This window comes from Pteropus alecto, unplaced genomic scaffold (genome assembly GCF_000325575.1).
Source record: "Pteropus alecto unplaced genomic scaffold, ASM32557v1 scaffold226, whole genome shotgun sequence".
Lineage (NCBI taxonomy): Eukaryota > Metazoa > Chordata > Mammalia > Chiroptera > Pteropodidae > Pteropus > Pteropus alecto.
Genome location: NW_006440132.1, coordinates 4,191,437 through 4,206,257, shown reverse-complemented (window position 1 = coordinate 4,206,257; position 14,821 = coordinate 4,191,437). Strand labels below are relative to the sequence as shown.

The window sequence follows — 14,821 nt, the reverse complement described above, 5'->3', positions numbered from 1 at the left end:
TCAAACCCAGTGGCTTGAAATCGAACATGGTAGGAGAATTTATATCAGTGAAATTGCAAAATGCTACAAACAAGGCTTTTTGCCTTTTTTTTTTTTTTTTCGGAGAGCTAGCTTGCGGCATACCACTGGGTTGGATCAGGTTGCCTCAGTGGGGCTGATAGTCTAATGGTTTCTCTTCCAAGTCTAAGAAGTTAGAAATATGTGCAGAAACCTCGGTCCCAGTTACAACTACACACCAATTCTTTTTCAAGAACTCTAGGAATTTCAGGGCCAGATGGCAGATTTTGGAGTCAGACAGACCTGGGTTTGTATCCTGCTGCCAGCACTCACTGATGATCCAAATCAGGTAATTCGCTTTACTACTCTGACCCTCATTCCCCTGCATTTAAAATGGAAATAAAATCTACACATGATGATGTGTGTGCTTTGCACATAGCCTAGTACTTAATACGCACTCAAAAATAATACACATTTTTAATGTGGCTCTTTTTTCTATTATTTTCTAGTCTGCTCTCTCACCCCATTTTACTTCTGATTGTCCTTAGTAGCATCATCCTTCACTTACATACCTCCTTGAACACAGCTCTCAATGCAACCCACTCCATCTCTAGTCACCTCTGGGTATAAGAAAGACCTTTCTCAACCAGAAAACGGAATAATTTCTACTGATACTCTTCATTTATCTAATAACGTGCACTGTAATTATTTGCTACGTTCACATTAAATTATTCAAGTTGCACCATAGTCAGAGACCAAAACGGTCAGTGATGCAATATAAATTGTGTTTACTGAGGAACTTGTAAGAGGAGACCACTGGCTCTGAAAGTAGGAGACCTGGGCTTCGATTCCAGCTCAACATTTACTAGCTGCGCAAATTCAGGCAACTTATGAAGCCTCTCTGACTTAATGTTCTCCCTTGTATATTTGTGCTGTGTAGGTTGTTGTCAAAGATTAAATTAATTAACATGCTCTCCATGCTTAGAATAGTATCTGATAAATATAAGCTAACAATGATACAGAGCAGGTAACATTGTTTCTGAGAGTTCCTGGGATACTTTGTGGTAAGTACTAGGAGCATAAAAATGAATAAGAAACAAGACTGTACACACCAGCCATGTGTGGCAAAGTACAGTAGTGGAAGATGCCATTTTCAAAAGGAAGACACTGAAGTTCAAGATGCCAAGCCATTGGTCCAAAAAGAGTATGTGTTCTGTGCATAAATAAGAGTCGTCAGGGTGTAAAACTCAGGGTCATTGCAGCTTACTCTTGGAGCCTGCTTCTCCTGTGTCCTTGCCTGAAAAATGAGGCCTAAGAGCTGCACCTACCTCGCAGGTGGATGGGAGGAAGACAGGAAGAAGCATGTATAATCTCTTGATACAGGGAATGGCACGTGGCAGGTGTTCAGTAAATCACTGGCTTGAAAATAAATATATGTGTCTTCTCTTGAGTCCCCAGAGGGGTGGGGGATTAGAACAACCCATTTTCTTTCTTGTTTTTTGTTTATTTTTTAAGTTTTTAATTAATTAATTCATTAATTAATTAATTTTTTATGGTGACATTGGTTAATGAAATCTAATAAGTTTCAGCTGTACACTTTAACAGTAAGGTTTATATATGTTTACACTGTGTGTTCACCTCCCATAGTTAGATTTCTTTCCGTCACCACATATTTGACCCCCTTTACCCCGACTACCTCCCCCATCCCCCGCCCAACAACTAGTCTATTTTCATGTTTATTACCCCCCCACCCCAACGCTGCACCCTCCCCCTTACAAAGCATTAATTCTTGCTTACTCAAATTCAGTCCTATTCCAATTCCATTTATTCTTCTTTTATCTTTATAGAAAGATAGACCCCCAAAAATCTGCTTTGCTGATTTGTAGTTTAGTTTTATGATTTCAAACATTTACATAGACTCATTGGGGAGAGGCTGCCTGCCTGTTTCTAGGTGGTGTCTTTGAACGCAGATGATTTAAAAGCATTTTAACTGCCCAGCTTCAGCCCTTGACATGCAGAAGGGAGTTAAGTGGGTAAATCCTGCAGTGAGGAGGAGGCTCTAAATTGTGTATTACAAATGCACATTATGTGATTTGTTGTATAAATTATTAATGCCAGTCGGGGCTATGGCTTGTTTACATTCTCTGAACAAGGAAGTAAATACTATCATCCTTGAACTTTCAGTGGGAGAATGAAGAGGGAGACAAGGTCCCCAATTCAGTCTTTAGAATATTTCTTGCCCCTGTGAAAGGAGAGAAGAGAGGAAAGAAGGAAACTTTTGGAAACCTACTATGTGCCCCACAGTATAATAGAGTCTTTTTTTAGGAGTTTTTAACTAATACCTTTATTAATTCATTACATGGTAATATTTATTATTATTGTTATTAATACTGATAGAAAAATGTAACAAAAATTCTCATTAGAAAATCCTTTTTCTTTTTTTTTCCTTTTATTTATTTATTTTTAATTGAAGAAATGGTTTAATTTTTTTTAATAGAGTCTTTACCCACGTTATTTTGTTTAAACCTCATCACAATACTGTCGGTGTCTCTACAGAACAAGACAAGGGGCCCAGGGAAGCTGTGTTACCTGCCCGAGGCCAGGTAGCTGGTAAGCGGTAGAGTTGGGATTTAAGCCAGGTTTGAGTTCAAAGGATGAGCCCTCTCTTGTGCAGCACACTGAACTCTGCACAACAAGGAGCTGGTCCTATTTTGGGCCCACTCCAGCCGTATTGGCTCAACAGTGAGGCTGCTGAGGGGCCGGGCCTACCCCTAAGGCCATGCCCATTATTTACCAAGGTGTCCTCTAGCTTTGCCCATCCGCTGTCCAGTCACCATTAGAGTATCTGCTCACCTTGGACGAGAAGAGGGCCACCACCGGCTCTAGACAGTCACTCTTGAACCACTCAACAATACCTAGTATCTGTAGGGAGCTCTCAATTGCACCTTCACCCAATTGAGCAGATACAGCTTTGCTCGCTCCCTGGCCCAGAATCCTCTATGGGGCTTGTTTAAAAATGCAGTCTTTGGGCCCTACATAAGAGCTACTTAGCCAGACTCTCTGGGGGTAGGGCTAAGAAATCTGATTTTTAAACTCCCCTTTCCCCCAGAATTGTTAACCCTTGTTCTTGCAGATGGAAAATCATTGAAAGGTTATTTAAAACTACATAAATATGAGCTATATACATTCAATGGAATCTATTCTCAAGCCCCAAGTCATACTCTTGGGTGCCCATGGATGCGGATGCCTTCAGAGTAGTGGTGATGGTGTGTGTGTGTGTGTGTGAGTGTGCGCACGTGCATGTATGCGTGTGCGTGCTCTTCTGGCACACTGTATAGAAATGCCAAAGATGTATTTCTTTAAAATTAACTTCATAAACGATATTTCTGTGTAATGAATGTAATCTTATTCAGTGTTCTCACATAAAACAGGTTAATTAAGCTTGGAGATAAGACTGGACTTAATTCTTGTTCAGCGTCCTATCAATTTGCAGGAAGATTATGGATCCGGAAAACTTTTTGAGGGGCTAGCCTCGGCTCCAAACCATCACTTTTACTATTGCCGTACCTCAGGCATGCCAGAGTAGAGATGAAGTAGAACGCTGTGTTCAGCCTCAGAAGCTAACCAACCCTGTTGTATTCTCCTACTTCACGTGCATTCCAGATAAGCACAATTGTTTAAAAAAAAAAAGCCTTGGCACCCAACCACATTAGTTTATGCAGATTTTCATTATACACCTGCTACGTTAGGCATAGTTTTAATGCTAACACATCACACGGTACAGTGCTAACGAGAGCTATACTTAGAAGATGACTATAGTTTATAACCTTCCGCCATGAAGGTATATTTCTTCAGTTTAAAGAACCATTTGGGGCCCACCTGGACACCTGGTGAGCATCTCTGTAGTACAGTAACGTTTTTGCTCCACTGTGAGGTAGGTCAACTTTTGTGGGCTAGCCTGGGAACTTTGGCCCTGTTTACATGTTTGTTTTTATGAGGAAGCACATTTTGTGTGCCAAATGGTCTTGAAAACAAATGTCTGGTAACCCAGTGGGCTCCTAGGTTGTAGGAGATTTATTAGGGATGTTGTGAGCCACAGGCCCACAAGAGCTAGATAAAGGCAGCACTAGCTGGGGCCTATAAATAGTGTGCCAAGTGACCCTAACAAGCTTTTTTATCCTCTGGGGCTGCTCCAACAGCTTTCTCTTTTGAATACATGAAAGCAGTTGAAAGGATTGTTTTCCCGAGAGATTTTTGGCTGCCCTGAGCGTGTCAAGAGACTTTGCTGTTTCTAATTATCTTCCTTTATGTTCAGGCCGAGACTTGTTAATACAATAAACTGGCGTCTCCAAGATGCGTTCGCAACGCAGAAACATCTCAAGGTGTTTTACAAGCAGAAGATCACGTTAAATAAAATCAAATTCCAATTAAAGATTAACAGCAGTGTTAGAGAGCTGTTATCACAGTCCAGCCAGGGCCACAGGGACGGCTGGAACTTCTTCCAAGCTGCTGTGGCCCAGCTCCTGTCCAGATTACTATTTTCAGATCTACTGGGCAAAATAAAATTTGTCCGAATCCCCAAATTCCAGAATATCAACACTGGAAAGATGTTAGAGCTCATCCCAGCTAAGTCCTGTTGTTTCAAATAGGGAGCCTGAGATCTAGAGAGAAGGGGTGATCCAGCGTCACCCAATACCAATAATGCCTGATCCTTGAGATGTTCGCAAGAACCCCGCTTCATTCACACAGGACTGCATCTGGCTGCTTTCCAATAGCTATGAACATTTTCTCTGCTTTCCCCTTATAGTTGATAGTCCTCCGAAGATATGTCCATCTGGAAACTTGGAATATGATCTTATTTGGAAAAAGAGATATTTGCAGATATATTCAAGTTCAAGATCTCAAGACGAGAGCATTATCAATTTAGAATAGGCCCTAAATCCAATGACTTTGGTTCTTATAAGAGAAAGACAAAGAGATACTTTGGAACATTCACAGGGAAGCTCGCGTGAAGATGGAGGCAGAGATTGCAGTGATGTATTCACAAGATAAATGCCAAGGATTGCCACCAGCCACCAGCCACCAGAAGCTAGGAGACAGACGTGGGGCAGATTCTCTGTCAGAGCTTCCAGAAAAATTCTGCTCTGCCCAACACCTTCATGTTGGACTTCCGGCCTCCAGAACTGTAGAAGAATAAATTTCTATTGTTTAAAGCCATGAAGTTTGAGGTAACTTGTAACAGCAGCCACGGGAGACTAATACTTACCTCTTCCCAGAATGCCCTTCTTCACTTTTTCTATATGGTGTGGACGTATTTTTCTTTTAAGACTAATTTTCAATATTACTGCCAGCCTATGTGTGAGCCTTTCTCACCGAACCTCAAGCTAGTATTGATTCCACCTTCCCTGGTGTCTCTATGTGTATATGCCCATGAAGTTCATCTCAGCATCTGTTACTCATTATTTTAGCTACTCGTCCTTCTCCCCTAACAGATTCTGGGTTCATCTAGAGCGGAGACCACATCTGATTCATTTTTGGCCCCTAGAACCAATCACACTCATACAAGTGTTCAGGAAATGCCTGCAGAATTAACGTGAGCATAAATGAATGACTTAATCCTTGTTCTCTTCTTTCCTTCCCAGTTATAGAAACCCATGCCCACTGCATCTCCCAGCCCTTCTAGTAACCTTCCTTCACCCCTAATGTGAAGCCTATTAAAACATAAATGTAGAGATTTACAGGCCCAGACATGAGGCAGTATAATGTCATACAAGGCCAGTTTTGGGGTTAAACATACCTAGATGTGTGCCCTGATTCATATCACTTTTTAGTAAGTGACTGAACCTCTCTGAACTTCAGAATCCTCATCTTTAAAATTAATCTGAACAATAAATCCTTTTAGACAATAACACTGTCACTCCCATTTTACAGATTAAGACCTTGAATTCGAGAGAAGTGAATTGTTCTGGGTGGCACAGGGAGTAAGCGCCATTGCAGGACTTGAACTTAGGACTAATTCAATTCCATGCTCTTGTGGAATACACTACACAGAACCCCAGGTCTCTCTACCACCCCAACAAGATTCCCCTAGCCCATTTGCAGTGATGATAAAAAAAAAAAAAATCATTCTATTGTTTCCAAGAATGAAGCATCCCCAGAATAGCATACATCCTTGAATTTATCTTGTTCAGTCTTCAGGCTCCTTGGGAGTCCTCTAAATCTGTATCTAATACCGTCTCTCGAGTCTCAGCTGGTTTGAGACACTGTGAATCGTAATGCTGGGAGTATGAAAACAAATGCCTTCTGCCCAAACCACCGTCTTTCAATTACAGATCATTCTCTCTATTTGGAAGCACTTCCCTTTGGATACAGACATCTTGCAGTCTGGCGCTACTCAGAACTGAGAAGAATAGAGAGAGGGGACATGGGGAGGGAAGGCAATGGGAGGGGGTGTGGAGAATGAGACAGGAATAGGGGAAGGGGAAAGACAATGAGATCATCGGCATAAGCAGAGGCTTAGAGCTCCTCTAGTTCAGTTAACAAGGAACTGAAAGTGAATCCTGGAGTTATGGAATATGGTGACACAGATACAGTCCAACTTTAATTATTATTATTATTATTCTTATTAGTCAGTGGATGGAACTAAGGCACAAAGAGGTAAGTGGCTTCGCCAACTAGTCAGCAAGGTAATGGCTGAACCAGAAACTCTGATTTTTAATCCAGTGCTCTGTAACATACAGGGGGTTTGGGGTCCCAATAAAAACTGGAGGTGCAGACAAAAGGAATTTTGCAGGGAAAGCAAAACAGAATTTAGACTTAGAAGAGGGAAAATAAAAGGATAAAAGATGAGAGAGATGGAAGGAGGGCCAACGGACATCTAGAGAGGAGAAGAGAGATGGGGAACATGAAGATAGGGGCAGAGAAGCTGTAGGAAAACAGGGAAACCAAAGACAATATAATGCAGCAGGAAGGCAAACAAAAGAGGGGCCACAGCAATACAACTATCGTGTTAGAGAGCTGTTCCGGCACCCTCCGAAGAAGATGCTTTAACACATCCCAACTGCTTAGATCCACGAAGTCCTCACTCCTTGCCCAGGTCGCCAGCCTCTGTAACTGTGCCTGGCTGACCTTTGCCACCACTTCTCAGGCCAGCTTTCTGCCTCCAGGAGCAGCTTCCGCCTGGACCGTCGTCTTTCTCCACTCTGCTCCTGGGTACTGCTAGGTTCATTTCACCTGATCCTTTAAGACCTCTGCTCCTTCAGGAGACCCTCCCCTACTCCTGTGGTCCACCTTCCATTCCAGACAGGGTTGGAAGACTCTCCTCTGTATTCTAAGGACACTCCATAAACCCCCCATCATATTATTCATCAAGATGGATTTTAAATATCTGATTTAATGTTACTCTCCTTCCATCAGTGGATTGTAAATTTCCCAGAGCCATGAAATAGGCTTGATTCATATTATATCTCCAGCATCTACCACAGCAGAAAACACATATTACACACCCAATGCATGACTAACCAACGTATGATTGAACGAACTGCTCCTCCTCTCACCAGAGTGAAAAATTATGCCAATAACCACTGGGGGGCGCTCTTGGGTAACTCCAGCAATAGACCCTGGGGCAGCAGATGAAGTAGAAATTCTCTCTACCAAATACCTCCACAAAACAGAGAAGGCAAGAGTAACTCAAAAATGGAGAGATCCTTCCAGACGTCACCAGGCGAAGATGAGAATGGAACAAAGCCTGCCCTGGTGGATTAAAGAGTAAAATGAAAGTCAGAAGAATTGAACTCTAGTCTCTGGAACTGGTTTGCTCTGTGGCCTGGGGAAGTCACTAACCAGCGAAGGGCAACAGTTCATTCCACTCACACGAGCCCAGGATATGGCCCTTGTTATCGCCGGTCCTCACCTGCCAGGAATAGCAGGATGAACGAGCAATAAAGGGTTCTGATCTATTAGGGAAAAAATACCTTAATAATACAAGAAGTGAGGTTATTCTTAGTCTAACTGGCAACATTTATTGCCTCCCTACTATGTCAAACATGATTTCAGATACCAGCAATACAGGCGTGAGCAAGTCACCGCCAGCAGTCTCCAATTCTCTAGAGGGGAGAAGAGACATATACAACTAACTGTGATTTTACAAAAAGAGATAAAGACAGAATGATACACAGATATAGGTAACATGCGATGGTGACATTCTGTCTGGAGGGATTGGGGCCAGCCTCAGAAAGGTGGTGGTGACATTTATCCCCACCAGATCTAGAAGGATAGCCAGGTTTTACTAGACATGGTGCTCTAGGCTGACAGAACAGCACCAGCAAACACTAGCAGGTGAAGATGTGAAGGGTGTGTTCGTGGGTGTTTGAGCAGAAAAGGGAATGGTCGTTAAGTCTAGAGAGGCAGGTTTGGCTAACATTAACTACAGGTAATAGCAATGGAAAATGTGGACATGGCAGGTAGAAATGGCTGCAGCTGCAGGGGCCACAACAGAAGCTGCCCCAGTGGAGCAGAGAGCCAAGAACTATGCCAGGGCTGTGTACCCAGTGCCTCACTGAGTCATAAATATCTGTATACACACATATACATATATACGTACGTGTATACAGATACACGTATATGCATATCTACCAATATGTCTTTCTTATTTCTATTTCATAATAAAGAAACACAGAGGGGTTAAGTAATTTGTCCAAAGTAAGTAAACTGTGAAGCCAGGATCTATGCTTAAATCTGTCCATCTGCAAAGACAACGCTTTCAAAAGTTATGGTACACCTCACCCAATGTCAGGCTAAGAAGTGGAGAATTTAGCAGGACAGACAAAGGAAAACCATCGAAGGGATCTGAGGGAAGAACACTAACAATTGCTATCAAAAGATGATGCCGGTGTCACTTGTGCCCTGCTAGCTTTTGGTAATTTCTACCTTCCTATTCCTAATGAAGCCCCTTCTGGGGTGAGTAGGGATAGACTAGTCCATTTGTAGCAGCCCCAAGTCTCTCAGAGGGGCACAGGATGACCCCAGCTCCTCTGACAAATGCTCCAGCCTCCGCCAGGCTCAGGAGGTGATTTATCAGAGCCGCATCAGTGCCTCCGCCCAGCAGCCTGTGGTCCAAGGCTGGCGGCCCAGGCTGGGCTTTTTAATTAGCTGAGAGAGGGAAGAGTCAAGCCCCCTCAGATGGAAAGAAGAAGAGACACTAAGAAGGCTCATAAATCCCAGAACCAAGGCTTCATCGACTGGAGTCTGGCAGTGGTGGGAGAGGGGAGGGAGACTGGGGAGAGGGGGAAGGGCAGACTGTTGATCTTTTTCTCTTTTTCATGGTCTCCCTTGCTTTCTGGTCCACGTAGCACAGAGAGGGTGGGGATCTGTACCACCTTTTACTCAGGAATCCCTCCGGATGCCCGTTTCTAGCGTGGCTATACGACCAGAAGTCACAGGACCTCGTTTCCAGTTTCGCCTCTGCTACCAAGTTGCTATGCCATTCGAGGCAAAAACACAACACAAAAGCTTGCAGGCTTTGCAGTTAGACATGAGCTTTCCATCTTTACTCTACGATCCTTACTAAAACTGTGGCTTGGGCAAGTTGCTTTCCCTCTTTGTGCCTTAGTTTTCTCATCTATCAAGTCAGCATAAGAGGTCGTATTGCAATGACTAAATGAGATAATGCAGATAAAGCATTTGACCTGTAATGGACACTCAATAAGTAACAGCTATTTTAAAATTTCTTTTCCTCTTGCTGGGTCTTAGTTTCCCCATATGTAAAATGCCAAGTCATGCTACATGACTTATGAGAACTTTTCTAGAACTGATTTCCTCTGGTTCTTTGTAGCTGGATACGGGATGGCTTGGGTGTGGGGAGAAACAATATTATTTCCATATCCAAATCTGAGATTGGGTGTGGAGGGATGTCACTTAGGAAGGAGGTTGCAAATGTACTCTTTGCAGGAGTCCAGAAGGCAGGGCTGGAGCTAAGAGAAGATAAAAGTTTTGAGGGATGCATATTTTATGCCAGTGTAAACAAGGCAGTTCTGAGAGTCAGAGCAGTTGGCTGCCACTATAATGAATGAGCTCCCCGTCTCTGGAGGAATACAAGAGAAAGCTGGGCAATGGTCTAGGGTGGATGTTCTGAAAGAAATTTAAACATTGGATGGGGGGCCAGAGTTTTCCCTTTAAGATCCTTACCAATGCCGAAAACATCATGGCATAATGCTTAGGGGTGTTATGAACTCACTATGGAGTTTCTCATTTCACTCTCACACCCCAGCAAGGTAGGAGGTATTAACATGCCCACCTTACAGATGGGCAACTCGAGATTCAGAGAGTTAAGTTCCTTGCTCACGGTCGCACCCAGACAGAAGGACAGTAGCTCCGGTGAATCTACCTTTTAAGCCCCTTTCTTTGTATTACACAACTGGCCTCCCATCTCCCATCCTACACCTGATGGCAGAGCCTCAGCCTTGCTCATATTGATTGCAGCTGTCCCTTCCTCCCTCCCCAACCCCTGTCTCTGGCCCCCACCTGCTCCCCCATGTGTATTTACGCTGGGCTGCCTGGTAACAAACGGCTCGTTACCATGCGGAAGGCGACAGCCAGGCGATTAGTGAAATTTGTTACCCATGCGTCTCTGAACAAAATTAAATTAAAAGTGCTGCTTCGCTGTCAAGATAAGGGCCAAGCTGCTGAGATAATTTTTCACTCTCAAACACTCAATTACCCAGTGAGGCTGGATCAGATACAATCAAAGGGATAAAAAGGGGGAAAAAAAGAAAAAGAAAAAAAACATATAGAGAGAGGCAGGACCTCCAGGAAAAGATGTAAGAGTTGTTATCACTCTCTCTGGCCAGGGACGTTAAAGAGGCTGTTGCCGTGGTGATCTGGCTGGACCACATGACGCAGGTAGGTGAGTGTGGCTTATAACTATATCCTGCAATAAAAGAGGTGCTCTTTATCCCCACTGCCCCTGTCTTAGGCCAGATGGCATTATTTTTCACCTGAATCATTGCAATAGCCTCCTAACGGGTTTCCTCACCCCACTCTTGTCTCTCTCCAACCCAGCTTCCATGAAAGCTAGAGTGACCTTTCTACCACACAAATCTGAAAACATCACTTCCTTGTGAAACTATTGGATGGCTACTCATTATCATCATAATAAAGTCCACATAAGTTAGCCAAGCATCAGCTCTAGCTCTCCGCTCCTTAAACTTCATATCTAATGCCATGAACCTGACATCTTCTTCCTCCTCTCTCTCCCTCCCTCCCTCCCTCTCTTCCTTCCTTTGTCAACAGGAATTATTCTGAGGGCCTACAATATGCCAGGCATTTTGCTTAATCTCACTCTATTCACAGGCCCCTCTGTCTGGAATAATCTTTTACCTTCTTCCCTTCGACAATACCATCTTGTTCTTCAAAATTCAGCCTAGATATTTCCCATGCCAGCACGCCTATTGTGAGTCCACAAAGCGGGTCGAGTCTCCTTCCTCTGTGCCAGAACGGGATTCACGACCACCCTTTAACACACCTTTTCGCACTCTATTATAGTTGCCCATTTGATTGTCTCCCTTCCCCTCCCCCCACCAGAGACTGTGCTTCATTCATCTCTGTACTTCCTGGGCCCACAGGCTTCCAGTAACTCTTAACAGAAATTACCTTGAACTTAAATGGTGGGAGACCTGCTACAGATCTCTTCCAGAGACTGAAGGGGCCGTCCTTCTCCTTGTTTACTATGTACGTAGCGTTGGGAAGCATGCTAATGGGCTAAAAAGTACCCTTTACTCAAAACATCATTCAAGGACAGAGTATACGAACATTCCCACAGCACAGGATCCTTTCCCCTGGATATTTAGTTTTGATTCTTCATCCTTTCTTTGATTTTTCCCACATTAGGTAAAGATGAAATGCTTTCATGCCTCCAGGGATCAGACATGCGATGGCTTGAACAAATAATGAAAGAGAAATGGACAATGTTTTTCAAGATTTCAAATCAATGTAAAGATATAATAGACCTTTAAGATCATCTGACCTAGCTACTGAGACACAATCTCCTCGTGTATAAAGTGAAAAGGCCAGACTAGATGCTACCATTTATTCATCACTTACCGCCTTCCAGGGACTGTGCTAAGTGCTGTGCTTGTATTATTTTATTTCAACCTCAAAACCACTTTTAGAAGAGGGAATTATGACTATGCCATTACACAGCCAAGGGAAGCAGGAGCCAGTGAATTAGAGTGGTCTTCTCAAGAGCACTTTGCCAAGACTCATAACTAGCTGTGTTTGGCTTCAAAGACTATCAATTAAAGACTGTACACTGGGCTACCTCCAGCAACTCCACTCACCTCAAGTCTCTTTCAGGAATAGGCAGAGTATAGATGATAAACAGAAACACAAATAAATAAATACATATATATATGTAAATATATATATATATACACATACACATGCATATATATATATGTATAATATATTGTGATTCACCTACATATGCTGTTTAAAGAAATTGCTCTGTTTGTCTTCAAAAGTAATCATTGTGGTTTTATAAGTTCAATCCTTCTTTAAAAAAATCATTCTCCACAATTATCTGGCTGCATAATATTCCATTGTGCTGACGTATTGTAATTTAGTCATTCTCCTGGTGTTGGACATTTAGGCAAATTTTAATTTTTCAGGATTACAGATTATGCTATGACTATCTTCAGGTTTAGAGTGTTGTGAAAAATGATAGTATCAAGGAAAAATGTGGTTGTGACATAATGTTGAGTGAAAATAAACAAAATGCAAATGTGTGTGTTGATGACGGTTACAATGATGGAAAAGAATATTTATATGTGTATATGTGTGTGTGTGTGTGTGTGTGTGTGTGTATGGGAAAAATGAGTTCTTTGGTCTAGAAGGTTCTTGTTTCTTTTTATCTATTTTCCTCTAGTAGAATTATCGCATTATTTTATATTGGTGAAAAAAAAATGGTAAAAAAAAATATGTATGTCACCCCTAAAGCCGCTGAAATGTCTCAGTTCCCTGGATGTCCTGAGGGTGGAGAGATGACCTTATGAGTCAGTGGTATGGACTTTGCCCACAGACAGCAACCATGGAAGGAATTTCTTAAAGGCTGGAGCCATGTCTTATTAACCCCCGATTCCTCAGAAAGCTACGCTGTTCCTAGAATCTACAGTGTGTGTTAAATAAATAACAGAGTTTGATGGGACCTTGGATATAATGTATTCCAACACTACATCCCAGGTGAATGAATGAAAAGCCAAACAGACTTGCCCTAGGCTCCCTACCTAGTATGTGAGTGCAAAAGCCAGATTTGACTCTACTTTTTCTAAAATCTACTCTAATTATAAGAGGCAGATGGTTAGCAAATTTGCTCAATGAGACAGATGGGGAAAAAAAAAAAAGTCCTCCATCAGTCCAACAGAGAAGGAGTTTGGGTCAGTGACTTGGGATAGTGTATAGTGTCCTACTTGTTGAGTTAGTAACAGTCTTTCCTGAATCCCTATGTCCTCTGAGCTGTTCTCACGACAAATGCTTCTGAGCCGTGGCATCTGCTGTAGCACCAAGTGATTCGATTGTACCTAAGACATTGAGAGAAGAACATTTTCAACCTAGAATCCATGATCGAGGAGCCTCTTCATTTTCTGGTCTTCTCCTTTCCTTAGGCTAGTCTCCTCCTCTCATGTATCTAATTACCATCCTGTGGGAGACTAAATTCTAAAATGGCCCCCAAGATTCCCATCCCCTGCATACAACTCTGCATATTCTCGTCCTCTTGAAAGTGGGTAGGTCTGTAAACATGACAGGATATCACTTGGTGATTAAGTTGTGTTATATGACAACGATAAAGAAATTGTTTAGCCGTAATTAAGGTTCCAAAGCAGTTGCCTCTGAGTTAGTCATAAAGAAATTTATCTGGAAACTTCTGACAAAATCCGGTGAGCCCTTCAAAGAGATTAGGGCCTTGAAGGAAGACAGTTGCAGTGTAAAAGATGCTCTCCTGCTGGCCTTGAAGAAACCAGCAGCCATATTTTGAGCGATCTGTGGAGGGGGCCATGAGCTAGCATTGGAGAGTGGCCTATAAGAGCTGGGAGTGGTCCCTGGCTGACAGAGGCAGGAAAATCAGCCATGTCAATCTTGCAGTTATGAGAAAATGAATTCTGCCAATGACCATGTGCACTTGAAAGAGTGCCCCAAACCTCAGTTGAGAGGGAAACCCCAGCCAACAGCTTTGAGACTCTGAACAGAGAAACTAGGTGTGGCATGACTGGGCTTTTAACATAATGAATAGATAGATAGATGATAGATAGATAGATAGATAGATAGATAGATAGATAGATAGATAGATAGATGGATGGATGGATGGATGGATGGATGGATAGATAGATAGATGGATAGATAGGTATGCAGTTTGGATATGCTAAGTTTGTGAAATGGAAAGTTAATACACAGCCACAAAGTGCCAATTCCTACTCTCTTTTCCTGGTCAGGCCTCTCCTGAGCTCAGATCAGGTTGGTGATATCCCCATCAGGAATTCCCGCAGGTACCCCCAAAGGCAGCAGCTCTAAAACTGAGCTCATCCCTTTGTCTCCTAACGATCTTCTGTTACTCCCTTCCCTAGCGCTGTGGTTGTCTCCAGCTCCGCCAGAATCAAACGCTCATCTTCAGCCATGCTCATCGACTCACCTTAGAGCCAATCAGTCATCAGGTTCTGTTGATGCCATGTTAACATGTCCCTGAGAGCCACCCCAGAGCACTGTCAATATACCTAAATAGCTCCCTAACTGGTCTCCTGCCTTCAGTCTCTCTCCCTTTCCCAGTTAGTCCTCC

At 42.8% G+C, this 14,821-nt stretch overlaps 1 protein-coding gene across 1 annotated transcript in view; it reads right to left on the bottom strand.

The window, feature by feature from the left end:
- Nucleotides 1-14,821, bottom strand: part of ASTN2 (astrotactin 2) — a 787,984-nt gene that overhangs the window by 488,943 nt on the left and 284,220 nt on the right. The gene's annotated exons all lie outside the window — the stretch shown is intronic.